Here is a 21541-nt window from a genome sequence, read left to right as displayed (position 1 = left end):
TTCCAAACCAACTTTGACCATTTTATATTTATTCGGATCGGGACCGTTATGGTAAAATCAAATTTAATTGTTAACTTTTATGGCAATAGTTGATAATTGAATTAAAGAGTAGGAAAAAGAGACGGCAACGATTACGCTTCGATTCGATTGCGATAAACAAACAATGTGTTAGAACAATTGAACCATGACTTTTTTTTATATAGAATAGGAAGGCGGACGAGCATATGGGCCACCTGATGGTAAGTGGTCACCAAACGCCCCTAGACATTGGCATTGTAAGAAATGTCACCCATCGCTTACATAGCCAATGCGCCACCAACCTTGGGAACTAAGATTTTATGTCCCTCACTGGCTCACTCACCCTTCAAACCGGAACACAACAATATCAAGTAGTGCTGTTTTGCGGTAGAATATCTGATGAGTGGGTGGTACCTACCCAGACGAGCTTGCACAAAGCCCGAACACCAGTAAACTTCTTTCGAATTCAGATTTATTCTGTCAAATCAATAATGTCAGAAAGTGACAGTTTATATTATAGCTAAGGTCACTATTAATTGTTTTTTTTTTTTACAATTTTATTTGTAAATTTATTGTGCTGTGTAAATGTATTTTATTAAATATGATTTTATATATTTTTCTTTCAATAATAGATTTAAAATAAATAGGTAGGTAATGTTGCAATATGTTTTGTTCGTATAAATATATTATAAATGAGAATATTCTTGTCTACCTTTTACGCTTTTACGGCCAAACCGCTGAACTAATTTGGAAATTTGATAAGAAGTTTGCTTAAGCCCTAATGATAAACATATATACATAACACCTTAAGCCCCCTTGTTCAAGCGGTCGATTCCGCCGGCGTAATATATATTTATATATGTATTAAAGCGATAACGAAGAAATAAATATACAGGAATAACTTATCCTTACCAAGGGCACTTCGAGTCGGGACGACGGTTCCAGATAAATTAAACTGTAATATCGAAAAGACGTTATATGTATTTTAAATGTTCAAAAATGAACTCTAATGAAATGGTCATAGAGTTCACGATTAAACGAGTATTGCTCAAGGCTGAAATCTTAATATATCACCGTCCTGCTCACTCTTTTGACTGGTGTATAGGTGCGAGAAAGTCAGGTATTATCTGCTATTTTGTCTATAACTTAGCGATTCACTTCCATAGATGTTTGTATAGTTTGTATATATATACGGTTGATTAAAAATATTTTTACATTGGTTTGTTATTTTATGTTAGTCCAGTTTGCGCTGTAATTTTATTTATTACATCGCAATATAGAATACAATTAGGTTACATTTGGTAACGGTTTATTCTAAGCAGTGTCACACGATATAATACATAAATGTTTTGTCCATCTTTTTTGTACTAAAGTGCTCTCATCAAGAGCTCTCACTTATATCAATATAAATAACGTTGGAAATCGAATATATTTGACGATTTTTACGCTGTTTATACTACGCTGTTTGACTGCCCTGTACTGCCTTAGTAGGGCAGTCAAACGATGCTATTATAAACAGCAGTATTAAGCTATCCGCTGTTGCGATAACGCCATTCACGAAGTCATTCGTTTCATTGTCTAATATTTTTAATTGGTATAATTGTTGATGTTTTGCTCGTGTTAAACTTATATCTATAGTTCTTTAGTGCGAGTGTAAGTACACTGCATATTACAATTTGTTTATAATTTAACATAAAAAAATTGCGAAGAAATGTAACAATATGGAAACATTTCACTGAATTGAACGAGAGTGCTATTAACGCGTGTCATTATTGCAAAGAGCGCCTTTCTTTTAAAACGAATACAACCAATTTAAACATACATTTCAAGTAAAAACATTTGTCGGTGTTCAAATGTATTTGAATTAATAAAAATGATGATAGAAATATGAGAGGTTAGTAGATAAACACGCATTGGATAAAGTCACGTGACTTTGCGTCTTCAATTATCAAAAACACACATATGGCAACAAATATAGCACTAAATTTTCCCGCGTGTTTATTTGTTTTTAATTAATATCAGTAATTATTACTTTTATTTAATCTGATATGATTTAAAATATATTAATTGTAATATATTACACGTCTGATATGGCAAACTGTTAGAAATAATTAACTAATAATATCTTAAAAACGTACACAGATTATGCAATAAATAATCTGATTCTGAATTTCGAGGTCCTTGGTCCGAATCTCAAGTCGGGCCAATAAAAAAAGTTTTTTTTTGTTTTTTTATGTCAAAAAATTGTCACAATGATCCGGAGTCGGTAAGTAAGACGCAGGTGCCTTGTTGCATAAAACCGACGCTGTGTAAGGTACCTAATATTTCACTGCTGGTTAAGTCAAAGCAACTCAAGATAAAAGTATTTGAATATCTGAAATTGATTAAATATTGTAACTATGTAAAGAACAACTTGTATATTTATATTAGCACACTTACAACTTACATATAAAAGCATTGAAAAGATTAATTTATAAAACAATAATAGTATATCTAATATGCATGTCAATAACAAGTGTACATAGCACTTCCAGATTCATCTAATCGAATTCAAATTAAAAGTAACAAAAAGTCATCAGTAATTTAAGAAAAATGTCAAATTTAAATAATAAATAATGTCATTATTGTTATTTGAAACTAATCATGCATTTTATAATAATTAAGTAACTTATTTCTAAAGATTGAGGGAGAGTCACAACAAAATGTCAATGTCCGGAATTGATTTAACGATATTGTTATATTTATTACACAACCGTACAAAGGGAGTTTGTTTACCAATATGAGACTACGCTAGGAGTATAAAATATTTTGTGGGTGTGAGTACTTCTGTGTGCCCTAGACGTTAATTAATTGACGATAATTAAAAAGACGTTAATGGTCAAAGGCGGTTTCTATTTGTTTATCCAGCTTACAATCCATATTTATTTTCTAATGATTGTATATGATAATGTAAATTAGAACATAATAACAATGAATTAATATTTCGATAAAACAAATATATTACGTGAATCGGATCGTAATGGGCAAACTCATTAGCAAGTCGCACGATCATTGATAGATTATGTAATATGTTTATATTTATTGTATGCTTATTACAGTTTTATAATATATAGAGATATTATTGTACTGGTGGTAGGGCTTTGAGCAAGCTCGTCTGGGTAGGTACCACCCACTCATCAGATATTCTACCGCAAAACAACAGTATATGGTATTGTTGTGTTTCGGTTTGAAGGGTGAGTGAGCCAGTGTAATTACAGGCACAAGGGACATAACATCTTAGTTCCCAAGTTTGGTGGCGCATTGGTGATGTAGGCGATGGTTGACATTTCTTACAATGCCAATTTCTATGGGCGTTGGCAACCGCTTAGCATCAGATGCTCATATGCTCGTCCGCCTTCCTATTCTATAAAAAAAGACTAATTACAACTTACCAAAAACTTAAGCATTAAAATAGCAATCGTTTTAGCATCTTTATCAATCAACGTTATGCCACAAGTTAAAATATATATTTTAAATATAATTCATTTAAAAAAAAAACAACAACACTAAGACAGACGTACCCATCTCATATTTATTATATATACGTAACAATAAACTTAAATATAATTGTATATATTTATTATAGTTACCGGTAAAACCGTTGCGAATCGTTTTTTTTTACGGTGACGCATCAGGAAGCGGTATGCGTCACCGTGACGTTACAGCCATTGTTTTTATTTGACGTCACTTGACAGTTGATCAAACTTTATATTTGGTAATTTAATGACGTGCTAAATAAAAACGTACTTATAAGTATGCATAGGATGGTCGCGGTGGTCCTGGGTTCAATTCCCAGTTCGGGGCAGTAAAAAGTTATTGGGTTTTTCTTTCAGAAAATTCTCAGTCAGCCCGGGGTATGGAAGTTCGAAGTGTGAACACTCTCGTGCCTCGGAAAGCACGTAAAAACCGTTGGTCCTGCGCTTGAACTCTTTCTGGTCGTATCGGATTGTCGTCCCATCGGATTTTGAGAACTATGGAAGAGAGAATGCACCTGTGTTTGCGCACACACTTGTGAACGATAATATCTCCTGCGCAGTTACCGAAATCGGTCTAAAGGACCTTACATTACAAGATAATTTTGGATCGAACCATACCATATAATTAATCATATATATACTTTATAAATACATAAATGCAAGTAAACTTATTAAGCTATTTAATAAAAATATAATATAAACTGTTTTGACAGAGGTTTGACATATCTGACTTATCAAACACTATTTCAGTATCACGCGTGTTGAGTACAATGAGTTTCGTGTCCATATATATTTCTCAACACTATACCAACGGGAGGAGTAAAGATAAACAAACCATAGATTTACTTATTCTTCCACATGTGTTTTTCACCAAACCGCATTGGAGCAGCGTGGTGGAATAAGCTCCAAATCTTCTCCTGAAAAAGAGACAGGAGGCCTTAGCCCAACAGTGGGACATTTACAGGCTGTACTGTGCTGTTTTGTTATTAAAATAGTAATTACAAATTTCTTTTACAGAACGAAGAAAACCACTTCGATGGCGATGAATAAAACTGCTACACATAAATTGTATACTTGGAAGATGAAGAGCAAAACTCGAGGAGAACCGAAGCGAAAGTCGAACCCGTTTCCACGCAAAGGGTGGAACCGAAACGAAAACGAAGCTCATATGAATTAATGGTCTTAAATCTACTGGTGGTAGAGCTTTGTGCAAGCTCATCTGGGTAGGTACCACCCACTCATCATATATTCTGCCGCAAAACAGGAGTACTTGGTATTGTTGTGTTCCGGCTTGAAGGGTAAGTGAGCCAGTGTAATTACAGGCACAAGGGACATAACATCTTAGTTCCCAAGGTTGGTGGCGCATTGGTGATGTAAGCGATGGTTAAAATTTCTTACAATGCCAATGTCTATGGGCGTTGGTGACCATTTACCATCAGGTGGCCCATATGCTCGTCCGCCTTCCTATACTATAAAGAAAAAAAATGGAATCAGACAACGAGGAAATCGAAAACTTCGGCAAATACATTACAAGCTTATTGAACAAATTACCGAAAGCTTTGTGTACGCAATTATAAATGGATATAATCAATTTGATTATGACAGCCAAGTTAAACAAAATGGCGAAATATTTGGCGCCAAATTTGACAGCTGCCAGTGTTGGAAACACTTCGTATTTAGTGACGTTACCTAATGTTCCGGTTGTAACTCGAGCCAGATAATAAAACGCTTTAATAGAGACTCGAGTCTTGCAAAATTATAGCGTGAAGTTACAAACAATTACAAACCTAAATCTTTTTTTTAATTACCCATTGGATAGAACATGAGAATCTTAATCTCAGCGAGGAATGTGTTTAAGAACCAATAGAATCACTTAATTTACCTAGCCTCGCTCAGCGCAGGTCTGGTGGAAACGGCTCAGCGGAGCGAGGTTTTTAAAGTACATGCTAAACAAGGGAAAAATGTGTGCCAGGGACGGAAACAAACGAAAAAATAGCAGTCACTATACGCTGTTTGTCTGAAGTACATTGTGTAGTTTATGGAAACGAGCCAGCTACGAATCCTCGCACCGCTCAGTGGCCTAGCACATCTTCGGTAGAAACACTTACACCGTTTCACAGCCTCGCTACACATGCTCGTACCGCCCAGCTGCCTCACACATCTTTTGTGGAAACGCAGCCTTAAGCTTGCGTCCCTTACGCGCCTCTCAGCACACGATCTCAATTCTATGTTTTTTATATCTAAAACGACCAGTATTGTATTTAATAAATAAATTTAGTAAATCGTGTTGCATATATTTAACGAATAATTATTCTGAAATATATGGTAGTTTTTTTTAACTATAATACGATTGTTAATACAAAGCGCTGTTACCTATAAAGTGCTACATAGCGCCTATATTTTTGAAGTATGGGTAACATACGAACGAAGATGTTGCTTTTCGCCATGTAGAAAGCGCCAAAAGCTTTTTATTGTTATAAATTATTAATTTGTGTTTATGATTCATCTCGTGCTTGAGGGTGAAGGAAAACATCGTGAGGAAACCTGCATATTCCGAATTATATTTTACAACACGAGTCCTTAGCCCAGCGATGGGACATTCATGGGCTGTTTGTTGATGTATTTTTTTTTTTCTTATAAAAAGATACCTTCTTGCTTTTTTATTTAAAACGCTTTCAAATGTGTACTGATGCATCGTTGATCATTATGTCGAAAATTCTAGAACGAATTACGAGACAGATACGAGCTGTAAGTTTGATAAATAACGTTGCTTAGCGGTTGTTTAGTTGAAAACAGATTTCGCTCTTTCTTTCATTATTGATTTGACATTCGAAAGAAAAAGACAGCATTTTTTAAATTATCACGCGCTAAAGTTTATAAAAAATGCAGTAAGTATCTAAGAATCGTATGTAAAGTTTAATATTAAATTAATGTACAAATTTGTTTACATTATTACACGAGATAATAAAAATGGGTGACCTTCGCCCACTTCAATTTTATTCACCCGTAAACAGATTCTGTTTATACTATTATATTTTGAAAGATAAATAAAAAAATAAGGCAGTATTACCCAAAACAGTATAGCAACAAACAACCAAATATACAAACTTTCATACATATAAATTGAAGGGAAATAATTGGTGATTGTTCACGGACGGCCATGAACCGCAGCGAGCGTCTTCCAGCAAATTGTGTCGATCTCTGTTGCTCGAGATTTCTCATTAAAAATGCTAAGTAAAAGCTGCTCTTGTGGCGTTATATTTACAAATAACAATTATAATATGTTTAAAAGTAAAGTGAAGATTAAAAACTACGCTATTGGCTGTCTGCGTATACTAAAATTCGTCCGTTACATTTTTTATAGTATAAGAAAAGACCACTGTAGGCGTGCACGGCTCTAAACGGAATGAAATGAAATAAACTTCGATATGCTCATCCGTGTTTATACTTTTTTTTTATAGAATAGGAAGGCGAACGAGTGTATGGGCCACCTGATGGTAAGTGGTCACCAACGCCCTTAGAAATTGGCATTGTAAGAAATGTCAACCATCGCTTACATAGCCAATGCGGCACCAACCTTGTGAACTAAAATGTTATGTCCCTTGTGCCTGTAATTACACTCACTCACCTTTCAAACCGAAACACAACAATACCAAATACTGCTGTTTTGCGGTAGAATATCTGATGAGTGGGTGGTACCTACCCAGACGAGCTTGCACAAAGCCACCACCGGACCGCTGCGAGTAAGTTCGCACCGCACTTTTAAAATTACTAATCGCGGACGATCCTTCGATTGCTAATAAAAACTAGATACAAAATCAGCTACAAAAAACGTCCTCACCAAATGAACCATTTGAACATTTGGGTGCGCTAAGCGCTTTTATTGTACTACCTGGTAGTACCATTCGGACGCGCCGACAGTAAACATGCCTCAGTGCTCGTTCAAAGTGCAGAAATCAAACGTTTAAGACGATATTAATGGATTGAGTTTCATATTTTCGGTAAGTATTAATATTACCATTATATAATTGTTACTACTGTATCGTATATACTGGTATTTCGTCGGGAAATTTTCGAAAAACATTTTTAAAAACGAAATCGTAGCGAATACCACGATATATAAAGCATGACAATTGTAAAGACTTGATAGACGCGTTGTTTATACTATCGCGTACCCACTTGAATCGTTCGGGTTACATGGGTTGTTTTTGTTCCATTTGGTGGAGACGCTATTGTTAATTTATTTCTTTTGTTTAATTATCTTCTTAACTGTGTCTATAATCTTTAAATATAGTAGTAAAATAGTATTGATTTAAATTTTAACTTACTGCTTAAAAGGTTCTCAATATGAATCGAATTTTATTTTATGTTCGTACACTGATTATTCCGTGATTAATGGACCGATTTGAATCATTCAAATTTATTTTTGAAAAATGATAATAGGCCCTGAAATTAGACATATATAAACAAATCCGACTAAAGCCAAGTTCTTATTTCTACTAGTCCATCTAAAGGCTTGGCATCGATTCCAAAGCGAGAATTAAAGAGTTATTGCGACATTTTTAGTACTTTGTCAGTTTTTTTCTTGATATTTTTTTGACTACATGCGATTGAATTGATGATGAGAGATTTTATAATGGTGATTTTAATGATTATAGCCGACCCAACGTAGCGTTGTATGTTCGAAGCATTTTTTAGAAAGTGATAAATATGTAATTATATTTTGATTGATTATGTAAATAAATAATTATGTCTGTATTTATCTTAGTTTCATTGATTATTAATGTCTTTCCCAATTAATAATAAATTATATTTATAACACAAAACACACCCATACACAGAAAAAATGCATTTCAAATTTGAGTATGAAAATAACTATATTGAACAGTTCGGCTCCATTCCTTGTGCTAGCGGCGAGCCTACCTCGTAAAATTTTATTGTCTTTTTTACCGTTTTTTAAATTGTACTTTAAGTCAACTATGTAAGGTTGAATTTGTAATGTAAATGTAAAACCAGCTGTTGTCGATCGTAAAAAATATGTGTCTTGTTTTGTAAATACAACTTTAAGTGAAGGTCTTAAGATGGAATTTGCATTAATATGTTTTTGTTTCAACTACATAAACACATTAAGGGACAAGACAGATCGAAGGGCGGATCCGACATACCGCTACGGATTTGTCTATGCTTCCACACTTTTTTCACGCGGTGCGTCAGTTGCAGTTTGGTCTGCAGGCGTCCATTATATCACGCGCCGTTGAAAGCCTTTAGCAATACTCGACGATGAATTGCATAATTGTAATTAAGAAAATAGAAGTGACGTTAAAAATGACATCATGTAGAAAGTGTTTGGTTATTTTTGTCAAGAAATTCTTACTAAGAGTTGTAAAGCTAGTCCCCAAGTTCTGGGTTCAAATACCGGGTTGATTGAACAAAAGTTGTTGGGTTTTTATGCCAAACATCCTATGCTAGGCATCCACTTTGACTCTTGTTGTTGCTGTGTCTCATTTGCCCATCAGACTATACGTTAGAAGTCCGCCGTCACCGAAATCGGTCAGGACAACAACATTATCATAACAGTTTCGAAATCGAATAAATAAATTGTGTAATTTAAGAATGACACAATAGATAAACGTGTAGTGAAATTATTTTAATAGTTAATTTGTGTTTTATCTTCTTTGACGGTTTTTTTTAATTTTAACAAAGATTTATCGGTATTCATACAATTTATGTCTCAAATAAATAGCTGGCCGACTAAGTTTCGCCTTAAAAATAATTTCAGAAAAGGCCTTAAAAGCAAAACCTTACCTAAAAACAAAATTTAAACCAAATCTTTAAAGTCCTTTCCGAGGTACACGAAATATTTTTATATACAAAAATTACTAATGCAATATTTATTACGTAATAAATACAAGTGATAAATTTTATTCTTTGTTAATTTTAATATTCTTTTATTTCTGACATATTTATAAATATAATTAAAACAAAATATCAGCTATCTTTAATTCAATGACAGTTCAGAGGTTCATTTTTTTTAATCATCTTTAAAAAGCGCTGGAAAACTATTTTTTTATCTTTATCACTAAACAATACCAATGACGTTCTAAAACCGATCATATTTTTATTAAATCGGATACAAGATAAAAATATATTAATTAAAGTACATAAATAAGTATTACTAATATGATGAACAAATTTACCACGTGAAGTTTAATTTTAAAGAAAAAACACTACCATAAACTCATTAGATAACCCGATTTCTAAACGATAAATTTAGCGTCATACCTAACCTATATTTAATAACCTATAAAAAGTAGGTAATTTTAAATTAGTACGACGCAACGTTTTTTTTAAAAACACATTGATAACGATGACCTCGATTACATTGAAAAATATTTCTAATTTGACGAATTTAGTTACATTATTATCATGTGTGACTGTGTCAGAATAAATAGTATAACAGTTATGCTCCAAAATCACAATACCAATAAAATGCGTATAGTTATTATACTGTATAAAATTTAATTTAAGGTTTAATGATAAAAAATCGACTTCAGACTGTTTTATAAAACTAATATTTCTCAGTTTTTTGCAAATCTGTTTTATATTTATACCGAATTATTTCCCAGTTTTTAGTAAATATTTTTAGGCCAATTTTTTTATATAAAGTAAGTCTGTAAATGTCCCATGACTGGGTTACAGTCTGCTTGAAAGCTAGAAGCTTATTATACTAAATAGCTCCAATACAGGTGAACACTCTTGTTCATCTGATACATGCTGGTTTCCTCGACATGTTTTTATCACGGAGCATTAGATGAACAATAAGCACCGCACATGTGCTTGCCTGGCGTCATTTATGACGAAATTATACTATCCTTTTATCTTGTCAGATGATGTGATATTGTCACTTTATTATGTACAATTCAATACATTAATTAAATTGATGCATAAAAGACAAGGGAGGGGTTAGAGGTTAAGAAGGTGGCGGGCACCAACTGGATGCGGAAGGCGGAGGACAGGGAGCTTTGGCGCACCTTGGGAGAGGCCTATGTTCAGCAGTGGACAACGATTGGCTGTTGATTGATTGATTGATAAAAGACAAAACCAAAATAAAACTGATCTAATTGACTTATAGAATTGTACATAATAAAGTGAATAATAGCATTTGACAAGATAAAATAATGTTATTATTTATTCATTAATTATTATTATTTGACGAGTCGGTTGGCTTGGTTGGTAGATACTTGCCTTTCACGCCGGAGGCTGTGGGTTCGATTCCCACCCAGGACAGATATTTGTGTGCATTAACATGTCTGTTTGTCCTGAGTCTGGGTGTAATTATCTATGTAAGTATGTATTTACAAAATAAAAGTACTATATGTAGTATATCAGTTGTCTGGTTTCCAAAGCACAAGCTTTGTACAAGCTTAAGCTTTGGGATCAGATGGCCGTGTGTGAATAATGTCCCAGGATATTATTATTATTATTATTATACGTCATTGCCCAAGCTTAAACCAGAAAACTTTAGTAAGCTTACGCATTCTAACCTATACCTACCTAACCTAATTAAAATTTGTTAAATGTGAATATTAGTAATGTTTCGATAAAGATGTTACTCCTAACTATTCTTATTCAAAAATATATATATTTCGTCATTTTATGAATAACCACTGACTAATATGATTGCTGAATAATTTAATATTTTCCTGTGTTCCTTGATTTATCACAAAAGTTATACTGTAGTTAGTTAAAGTCAATGCCTTCCTCTTGTTATTACTCGTTAGTTACAGCTCCGTCAGATGGCTCAGTGGATTCAAGTCAATCTAACCAGATCGCGTGTTTAATGTAGAGAAATGCCACCGAGTTTGTGCTAAATTTGTTTACAATTCATCAGCAACCTTCTCAAGGGCAGCTTTTAATTCAAGAAATAAATAACTGCAAGATATGAATTGATAAATTAAAGAGGATATAATATATATACACATACTAATTTTAGAGGGATAGGGGCCTACCCCTTACCCCTATTATCTATTATCTTAGGTACAAAAAGCCTATGTCGGCTTTGTTCTTTCTTGGGGAAATTGCTGCATACGAAATTTTCTCAAAATCTGTTAATTGATTTAGCCGTGAAAGCGTAACAGATAGACGTCATTCTCGCATTTATGATATTGGTAAAGATTAATATAAATATAGCCAATAAATAGAATCTGGGCAAGCAAGTGATGTATATTCAGAAATCAGATTTGTTACAGTTATTTCAAACATACAATGGGCTCCTTTTAATTTATAACAGTTTGCCAGATGAGTTTAAAACAAGAAACATTAACTCAATCCAAAATAATCTTTTGTATATAATAGATATTACTTTTTTTAAATGTGCCGACCTGATATATATCTTCTTTAAAATAATAATGGTTGAAAAGTTATCGCGAGAATTGAAAAGATATAGCGAACATACTCGGGCTTACATCGCGACAACATTAATAATCACGAATAATGTTTATTAGTTCATTTTTATCATTTAATTTAGAACAAGGGTTGAATTGAGTTCATACGCCGACAGTATTTCTGACCGATTTTCGATCACAGTTTTAAACATTATCAAAGTATACCCTCATACATTATCGTACCTAGCAACATAGAGGCAGCTGAGAGTAACAAACCTTTCTAAACTACCTACAATTAGTGATTAAGGATATGTATAAATATTCCATATTAATCGTATATATTTAATTTATCTTATTTTGTTTTCTCACATTTCATTGATTTTCTTATAATTTATGTAAGTATGACGTAATATTTTTCTGTTAAGTGGTAAATGTCTTTTTAATAACGCAATCGAATCGAAGCGTGATCGTTGCCGTTCATCCGTTTTCCTATTATTTAATTTAATTATCGATTATTAGCATAAAACTAACAATTAAGTTTGGTTTTGACACAACGGTGTATGTTAACATCATATCGGTTCGGTTCCAATCCCAATAAATTTAGAATAATTGAAGTTGGATTGGAATTGAACGGAAACGTATCTTAAACGTTTCTCAGTTTAACGTGACCCAAAATACACCATTGTTCTCATAGCTAACTGTGAAGTAGTTTATTTTTTATAAACGCTCAATTATATAGCATTACCACGCGAATTACTTATTTACAACAATAAAACGCTTTTACTCGAAAGCACGGTATGTTTTAATATCTCTTATTAAAATTTTCGTTCATGAGATCAGTTACTCACGTGATTTATTAATTAGGAACAAATTTCACGCTATAAATAGCTTGCTCATTTTTTACTCTCCGATCATATACGTGTAACATCACACATCACAACCCCAAACTATGAATTTGTCTGAAAAACTTGGTGGAGGATTTGTCCAACACACGGCATGCCACACTCTGATGGAGTGTGCCGCTTGGGAGCCTCAGCGCCTTTCCCTGGCGACTTTAACTGGCGGAGACCTTTCGCTGCCGAGCGTGATAAATGCCATGCTTGGTAGCGAAAGGTGCTGGATGGAGATGGTCTCCTTCTGCGAAAATGTCATGTCGCAGAAGGAGGCCGCGGAGCGGGAGCGCGAGGAGAGTGCCTCCGCTGACCCGCTTCGTCGAAGAAGACCGGGGAGAAGACGCCGGCGCTATGCGCATCTTCTCCTCCCGCCGTGAGTGTCGCCGGGGCCAGAGGGTCTCTGTACCCCGAGTACCCCCTAGGATTTGGAGGCCCGCAGAAGCGGGCCAACCGTCGGGACGGCACGGTAGTATGCGCAAGCGATCCCGTGACGTCCCCCGACAAGATGGAGTGGGTAGCGCTGGTTTTTAGTGGGTATTCCGGCGCCTTCAACGCCGGCGAGTCCCACATACCCCCCCACCTTATGTGGGGGAAACACATAAATGTGTTTTTCCAGCGAGAAAAAAAAAAAAAAAAGGATTTGTCCAACAACTACAATTGACTTTTCTGAAGGAACTTGGAAAACCTTCATAATTAATATCATACAAGTACTATTTGTTATATACGTACTCTCAAACCCGAGTTGGCCTAGTGGTTAGAACGCGTGAATCTTAACCGATGATCGTGGGTTTAAACCTGGGCAAGCTCCAAACCTTTTCAAAACGGAGAGGAGGCCTTAGCCTAGCAGTGGGATATTAACAGGCTTACTGTTACTGTACTCTCAATTAACCGTAAATAATTAATAATATAGTACGTGTTTTTTCCTTAAATTTAAGGAGCAGATTTTTCGTGCCTAATTTTAAAAGCAAAAACCAATTTATTGGGACATCATGACCTGTAGATATTTAGCACCTCAATAATAAGACGAATGGACATTCTTATCAAATTATTTATTTTTTATTATTATTTAGGAACTAATAACATGACTTTAGGATCGCATATGATCTGAGGAAATAACTAAAACTTTTTTGACCTTCAGTTAGAACACAACAAAATAAAAAAAAATGTAAACGCCTCACAAGCTTAAATCCATCTCTACCACCAAAGTGACAATAAATATTTGTTGATAAACACCAAATATTTAAAGCCCCAAAAATATACATTAAAATTAATAAAGTTATTCATTGTCTTTTTCCTTTAAATTTGCTTAAACTCTGCAAATGCCTCAATTTCTTACAAAACAATCATCATAAATCTAATTCATTTAATATATCAAAGCGAAAGTGGTACCTTTTGCACCTCCAGATGTTTAAGTGCGCGTTCAAACGTGCTAATCACAGTATGTAATAATCCGATTTGAAAAAATCCCTTTTATTAAGTAAGGTTTTAGACTACTGGGTTCCACCCGCCTGTGACAGAGGGGTAGATACCCTATGTCCTCTTCTGAACCGATGTCGTGTATGCTAAATTTCATGATAATCGGTTAATATGTTATTACGTGAAAGCATAACAAACAAACAATTAAACAAATTCACCTTCATAATAGTTAAGGCATAAAATTACACTACGAACAGACCTCAGATAACATCTCACCAGAAGCCGCGCAGAGCAGCTATATAAATATATATAAGAATTAACGCATTGAAAGAGTTAAAAAATTGTTTGTATAATTTCAGATAAAATCGCTCGTATATGTATATAATAAGCTATTTAAAACGATAACGCTTACATAGATTAGCTTTGTTATTGTTTATTATATATGCAGTATGACTCGTAAAAATTTTTTTTTTTTTTTTTCTGTTTTCTGGCGTGTATCTACGCTATTTGAGCGCAAAATATTCTGCCAATGTCGCGTATAAAGTAGATGACACATATGATATGAGATTATTCGGTTTCAAATTTTGAATCGTTTTATGATGATGAATGAAAATTATAAAATTTAATTCAGAAATATCCCATAGAAACAGTGTGCATAAATCAACCATCTAAAAATCAACAAAAGACTAAAAATAATGTTTACGACATGTCCTTGTAACAATTATATATCAATTAAATTAACAATACTTATCATTGACAATATGAATAGACTAGGTCGAAATTATTTTATAAAAAAAAAAAAAAACGATTGGATAAATTCCTTGTTTCTGAACTGATAGATACTAAAATGGGTTCAACATTGTTAAGGTCACTGTTATTGATCGATTTCACCTTACCAATCTAATTTTGATCTGCACTGTATATTGCATACAGACTACTTGAAAAGAGTCAAAATAAGGTCAGACATTAAAATAATTTTAATTATAAGTTGATTGTAAATGCACACTACGCCCCGGTATTGTACTTGATAAAAATTTTTTTATAGACTTTTTCTGGAAGAGAACACTGCAAGAGAACCTTTGCGTACTTTGTGTACTACTTATTCTTTTATATAATGTTTGTTAAATGCGTGTAATGACTTAATAAATAAATAAAGTATAGATACTGTTAAAACTTGTGAGTTTTTGTGTGGATTGATTGAGTTCAATTTATAATACTCGGACAGTGTAACGTTGTGCCAGGAATGATTTAAAAACGAATTCTTTGGCGCGTTCTACCCACTTTATACAAAAATAATCGGATGTCAGTTTGCGAACTAATAAATTATAAGTATAATAAGGTATATGTAAATAAATCACCGAAATAAATATACAGCTGGGCGCCTAAGTGGTACTTGTTAACAATACCTATGAAAATATCCGAGTATAATCCGTTTTTGTAATAATATATATTTTGTATATATGAGAGTCATTGTGTATATAAGTATATATATTTTTTCGAACTGTTTTTTGTTGGTTCTTTTGGCCTTGACTGCATCAACCGGTGGGAGGGTAAGTACAGACGCTATACCAAGTCTCTACAAACTATATATATATACAGACACCGAGCCTCAAGCCATATTTTAGAGTTCTCTTGACGACTCAGAATAGGGCCCTTGCCTATTAGTACGTCATAGTTTTCAGAGGGAAATTTGCTGTGTAATATATTATTAACAAATATATATATATATATATAATGTTATATGTTACGTAATGGGTTCAAAACAAAACCTCGAATTCGAAACATACGAGCTGCAACGCGATTTCGTGCGGCAAGGCGTCTCATGGTTCGAGTAAATACCTGACCCGTATACAGATGAAACAATTCGCATTTTGTTTTTTCCATATTTATGACACGTGTGCTACGTGTTTGAGGGTAGACCATTTCTTACTTATAATGTATGTTTTTGATTTCAAAATGTTAAATAACTGATTAGTATTTTTTTTCATTTTTACGAAACATTTCAATATTATATTCTGATATTGAAATATATTGTCATCAAGAAATAATAGCATTCTCACAAATAACTCAAGTCTTTAGTCAGTTAATCACCAATTAAATAATGTAGTGTAATGTAGGTGTCTGACCAATTGAAAGTAAATATTATTAAGTAACTGTGAATGTCCAAATGCTGGGCTAAGGCATCCTCTCCTTTTTTGAGAAGGTTTGCTTATTCCACCACGCTGCTTCTATGCAGATTGGTGGAATACACGTGGCACAATTTCAGTGAAATTTGTTACATGCAGGTTTCCTCACGATGTTTTCCTTCACCGTCAAGCACGAGATGAATTATAAACACAAATTAAGCACATGAAAATTCAGTGGTGCTTGCCCGGGTTTTAACCCACGTTCGTCGGTTAAGATTCACGCGTTCTAACCACTGGGCCATCTCGACAGATAAAATGTAAATATTAATAAATGTAATTGAGAAACTATTGTTAATCTTTGTAAAATTGTAATGTACACAACATTCGCTCATGTTGTAATTCTATTAAGATTTTAATAACAAACAATGGAATAAATAAACTCATAAATTTTTGAAACAACTAAATTCGACTGCCATACAGACCTTATACGTCATAAAAAGCTATATCGAGGCGTGAGTTACTCCTAGTTAAGTGTGGAGAACTGCCAAAAAAATCGCAAAATTTACGTTGTTTTTTAACTAAATTTGAATTACTAAGGTTAACAGGATTACGGGGTTAATAAACGACAAATATCATTTATTTGACTCACCAATCTCGAGATTCTTCATCTGCTAATTTCATACGACTCCTTCTTGAATCATGTAGCTTGGACGAATGTCAGTCTTTTTTGTTAATGATTGATATCTTGAGCTGTAAATACCACTAGAAGTGGATTTGATTGACGTTTGTCGTGAGACATTGAAATATTTGGCGGGCTCCGAAGAGCCCTGGGATTGGACGGGAACAAGGATGGGTCAAGGGTGGGACAGGGACGCTGCGAGCGGCTAGGTGCGATGGATCACCATCACACCACCATCTTCACTTAAAAGTATACTTTACAAACTAATATTATAAAAAACTTGTAAAATTCCAAATATTCTCATAATCTTTTTGTACATCACAGAAGCTCCTACGGCAGGCCGCAGACGCCCGCAGCTGAGATCAATATACTCTCTGTACAAACATATATAATCTTCCAATTCTTTAACAGTCGGTTTACACGTTACCGTATCGTTAAATTTTAAAATCTACAACTAGAATTAAGGACGTCGGGCCATCGCTTACTTAATAATTTTTTTAAAGCTCTCTGCCAGCGAGGTGTGTGCGCGTGGCGGGCGCGGGCTGGGCCTCTCGCCGATGCGGGGCCCGACGTTTACAAATAAAAATACATTGGTCTCGTGATAAATAAAACGATACGACTAGCGGGGCGCGCCCCGGCCCGGCATCACGAGCCTCGTCGCCGGAGACACTCGAAAAATATAATATAACGCCTCATTTATAAAAAAAATGCAACGTTTCGTGCACCTTGCAACGGCAAGCTCAACGGCCACGCGACGCGAGCTCCGGGCTCCGCGACGAAGCGCTGCGCTCTCGCGAAATATACGACTTCAGCAATTCATCAGTCGAGACATATAGAAAACTCAAAATAATTTTCTTCGAGGGCGGGAGCACAACGCGACTTGCGAGGAGCCCTAATAAAAAAATCACAGGAGCGCCATAGTGCCGCTTGAGGGTGCAAGGCGATGGAGACGAGGGTCGAAGCGTCGGGCTTCGCGCCGCCGCGGACCCCCCACCGCTACGCCAACCGATCCCGCTATTTTTTTTTGTGTTTTTCTCGTATTTTTAAAAGGGATACGGTTGAGGTGACGGTGACGTCGTCCGCGGACGCGCGATTCTGCACTTAACTACTAAAATTTTCACAAAATAATACCTAACGCCGGAATTTTGTCGACGCTGAGGCGGAATTGCGCAGAACAGACCGTGCTACGCCGCCACTTACGCGCAGGAGACGCGCTTCGCGTTACGAAATAAAAAACTTAGCACGAGAGAGGCGGGAGCGCAGCCCTACGGCGCACGGCGTCGTCGGGCTGCGCCTCCGGGCACTAAAACTAGAGTCCATATAGGGCGGCGTCTACGCCGAGACGCTGACGTTGAGAAGAAGTTTGAGTGTCAGTGCGCGATCGGGTTCAGGTCGGCAACGGCCCTCACGGCGCCAGTGCGTGGGCGGAGGTGGCAGCGCGGCTGCAGCTGGGGCGGCACCCCATTTGCTCCCCGCATAGCGCTCCTCTCGACGCTCACGTTCTCGTTCGCGTCGCGCCCCCAGGGTCACCGGAAGGGCCGTCCGGGTGCAGCGTCTTCGCCCCCGGACTTGTTGTTGCGCCTGGCAGTTCATTTCCCCGGTCGGCACGTCTTATATTCTAACAAGATCTGATATAGACTATGACGGATAGTTCACTTATCACTTTAGCGGTAGCTTAGCCTGTGACGCTCTCGGAGCAGAGCGCGGTGTGCACGGGTAATATGAGTTATACGAAAATACACAAGATGGTCGCCGTACGCGCACGCTCACTTGTCGACTCCGCAATCTGCCGTGTCTCGGCCTCGAACCGCTGTCGATCTACGCGGATGACACGTCGAAACACTTAACTGCTTCACTTTCACGACTATAACGTCGACGGTCGCACTGCTAGCTCCGGTGATAATCGATTAATTGAACATAACTTGGACGCCACCTTTCCATTATTCGCACCTTCGCCCCTCGATTTCGACTACGTGACGTCGATGGCGCTCGCGGCTTAAATACCGTAATGGCGGCTGCGCGTGTTCGCTGCGCAGTGGGGATTTAAAGCAGCCCATTGACGACACGACACAACTACAATTACAATAAAAAATTCCAAAATATTACAACCTATTGTTTGTACCTACTATTGATTTTATTACCCATTATTATAGGCTTAAAACGATAATAATGAAAAGGAAACAAAAATATCGTAATACTACTATTCAGGGAAGCTTAAATTTAAGTCAAGTTACAGTTCATCCTTTTTCGGCTTATAAGATTTTCAGAAATTCCTACAAGAATCCAATATACATATATATAAATCTAAGGTACAAATCAATTTAAAGCCTAAGTAGGTCTATTGCTCAGTTTTACTATCGTATTTTTTCATTTTCTCAACTCCAACATAGGATAATGTTATGTTTTAAAAATAATCCACGCTTTACGTATACCTAGACATGAATCATACTTTGCAAATTTATCATGAGATGGCCTAATTTACAATTTATTATTAAAATGTTAGTATAGATTATTACTGATGTTATTCTGTTCTGCTAGGTTACGTTTACATTGGTGTTCAACCAAGTACTGCCAAATATATTTTATTCAGTTCTGTGAATGAAATAAATAAGTAGAATAGTTTAAGGATTAAATTTAGAGAGGTAAATAATAGCACAGCGAATATTTTCTATAGTTTGTGTATTTCTATGTACCTTGCATGCATCATTTTACAGTCCGTAATTATGTTTATATAGCATGACTGTTCTTAAGCTTTTGTTTTTCTTTTTTACTTAAATTTTTTCTTTGTGCGTCTTCTTATTTAATAATAATAATACACTATCAGGGTCACTATCAGGAAGGCACTTTTACACCATGTGCCTCCCTGCCTGCAGGCGATCGTCGGTGGCTACTTGCGTAACAGATACGTTTCGTATATGGAGCAAGACGGTACGAGGACCAAGGATAGGAGGAGAGAGGTTTGCTGTGGGGTTCCACAGGGGTCAGTTTTGGGGCCTTTGTTGTAGAATCTCGCTTACGACGCAGTCCTCCGTGTCCCTCTCCCTGAAGGAGTCAGCATCATTTGCTATGCAGACGACACATTGCTGGCGTTGGGGGAGAATTTTGGGAGAACCAAAGAGTTCGCCGAGCTCGGGGTGAACATCGTCGTCACTAATATCTGCGAGTTGGGCCTTCGGATACGAGGCGGATATGGATGCGAGAATCAATCACCAGACCTGCATCCTCCGTCAGAATAGTGAAAGCGCGCCCTCTTCGAGTGCGCTCGAGGCGTTGTACCACCACTGAGGTGCGGACCGGGATACCTGTCAGCCTCAGACCTCACCACCACCAGAGCGTATGCTGGAGGCTTGCCCCGCGTGGAACGCGGAGTGGGAGATCCTGGTCCGCGAAGTCGGACAAGACCTGTCTCTGCGAGCAATCGTGTCGGCGATGCTCCGCAGGGAATCGGCGTGGAGAGCCGTGGCCTCTTTCTGTGAGACCGTCATGGTCCAGAAGGAAACGACGGAGCGGGAACGGGAAAGGGCCGTTCCTGCTCGGTGGAGACGCCGTCGGCGTCGTCTCGGCCCTCTCACAGCCCGTGGCCCGGGGCTTAAAAGATAGAGCGTAACCTTGGGGCCGTAGATGCGTGAAGTGGGAGCCTCGCGTGTCTTATTTTAGATGGCCCTGAGGAGGAGAGCAGCCGGGGTGGTCTCGCGCTGCCGTCTTCTGTGGAGAGCTCTACCGAGCCACGAGCGGAGCAAAGCACGGGAGAGGCCCCAGATGCGTTATATTAACACGATCCCGCAGCCTCTCCGATCCGTGTCGAGGACGGCCATCGCAGTGGTTTTAGTGGGTAAGAATCCTACATAACCCAGTTCCTCCCACCCCCATGGAAGCTGGGTACGTTTCTGAAGGTTTCCACTGCGTGAAAAACAAAAAAAAGTGCGTCTCACTTCGTTTGTCTAAGTGTGGTCTCCACTCTAACACGTCAGCAATCAATGTACCTGGAAACATGACCAGCCTACTTCCACTACAGCATGCTAATTCTACACACGATGTCGGTGACTTGTACAGCAAGGTGGACCGACGATTTGAAAAAGGTGGCAGATACGGGATGGATGTGGGCAGCCCGAATTCGGGATGGTTGGCGTTCTATGGGGCATTCTTTCGTCCAGCAGTGGATGGCAATAAGCTGAGGATTATCAGTTTGTAATTATCATTTAAAGCATTATAAAATTACATTATATATTAAAAGATTAAGTATTGCAATTGCCCTATAAAGATTTAATAATTATAATATATAAAATTAAAACTTTAGTATTACAATGATTACGCATACAATATTTATTATATTACTTATTACTTTATTCTGCTAAGTAGAATTGCTATTTAGAAGGTAAATTATCTAATGTCGTATGTCGACAAATTTGTCTTGATGTCGTGTCATGAATATACTTTTAAGTATACGTGCCTTGCCTATTGCCGCGTAGCAAGTTGCGTGAAAAAAAGAAACGACGAAAACAAGGAGGTT

General features: G+C 36.6%; 1 long non-coding RNA gene across 1 annotated transcript; it reads left to right on the top strand.

Moving 5' to 3' along the window:
• Nucleotides 1–1556: 1556 nt before the first annotated feature.
• On the top strand, nt 1557–6408 carry LOC126779718 (uncharacterized). Its single transcript, XR_007670386.1, has 2 exons — nt 1557–1671; nt 4551–6408. It is a non-coding gene; the product is annotated as an uncharacterized LOC126779718 (long non-coding RNA).
• The last annotated feature ends 15133 nt before the right edge of the window (nt 6409–21541 follow it).

Source organism: Nymphalis io, chromosome 29, assembly GCF_905147045.1.
Source record: "Nymphalis io chromosome 29, ilAglIoxx1.1, whole genome shotgun sequence".
Classification (NCBI taxonomy): domain Eukaryota; kingdom Metazoa; phylum Arthropoda; class Insecta; order Lepidoptera; family Nymphalidae; genus Nymphalis; species Nymphalis io.
Note: the sequence above shows the minus strand (reverse complement) of the source record. Positions and strands in the feature narration are given on the sequence as shown.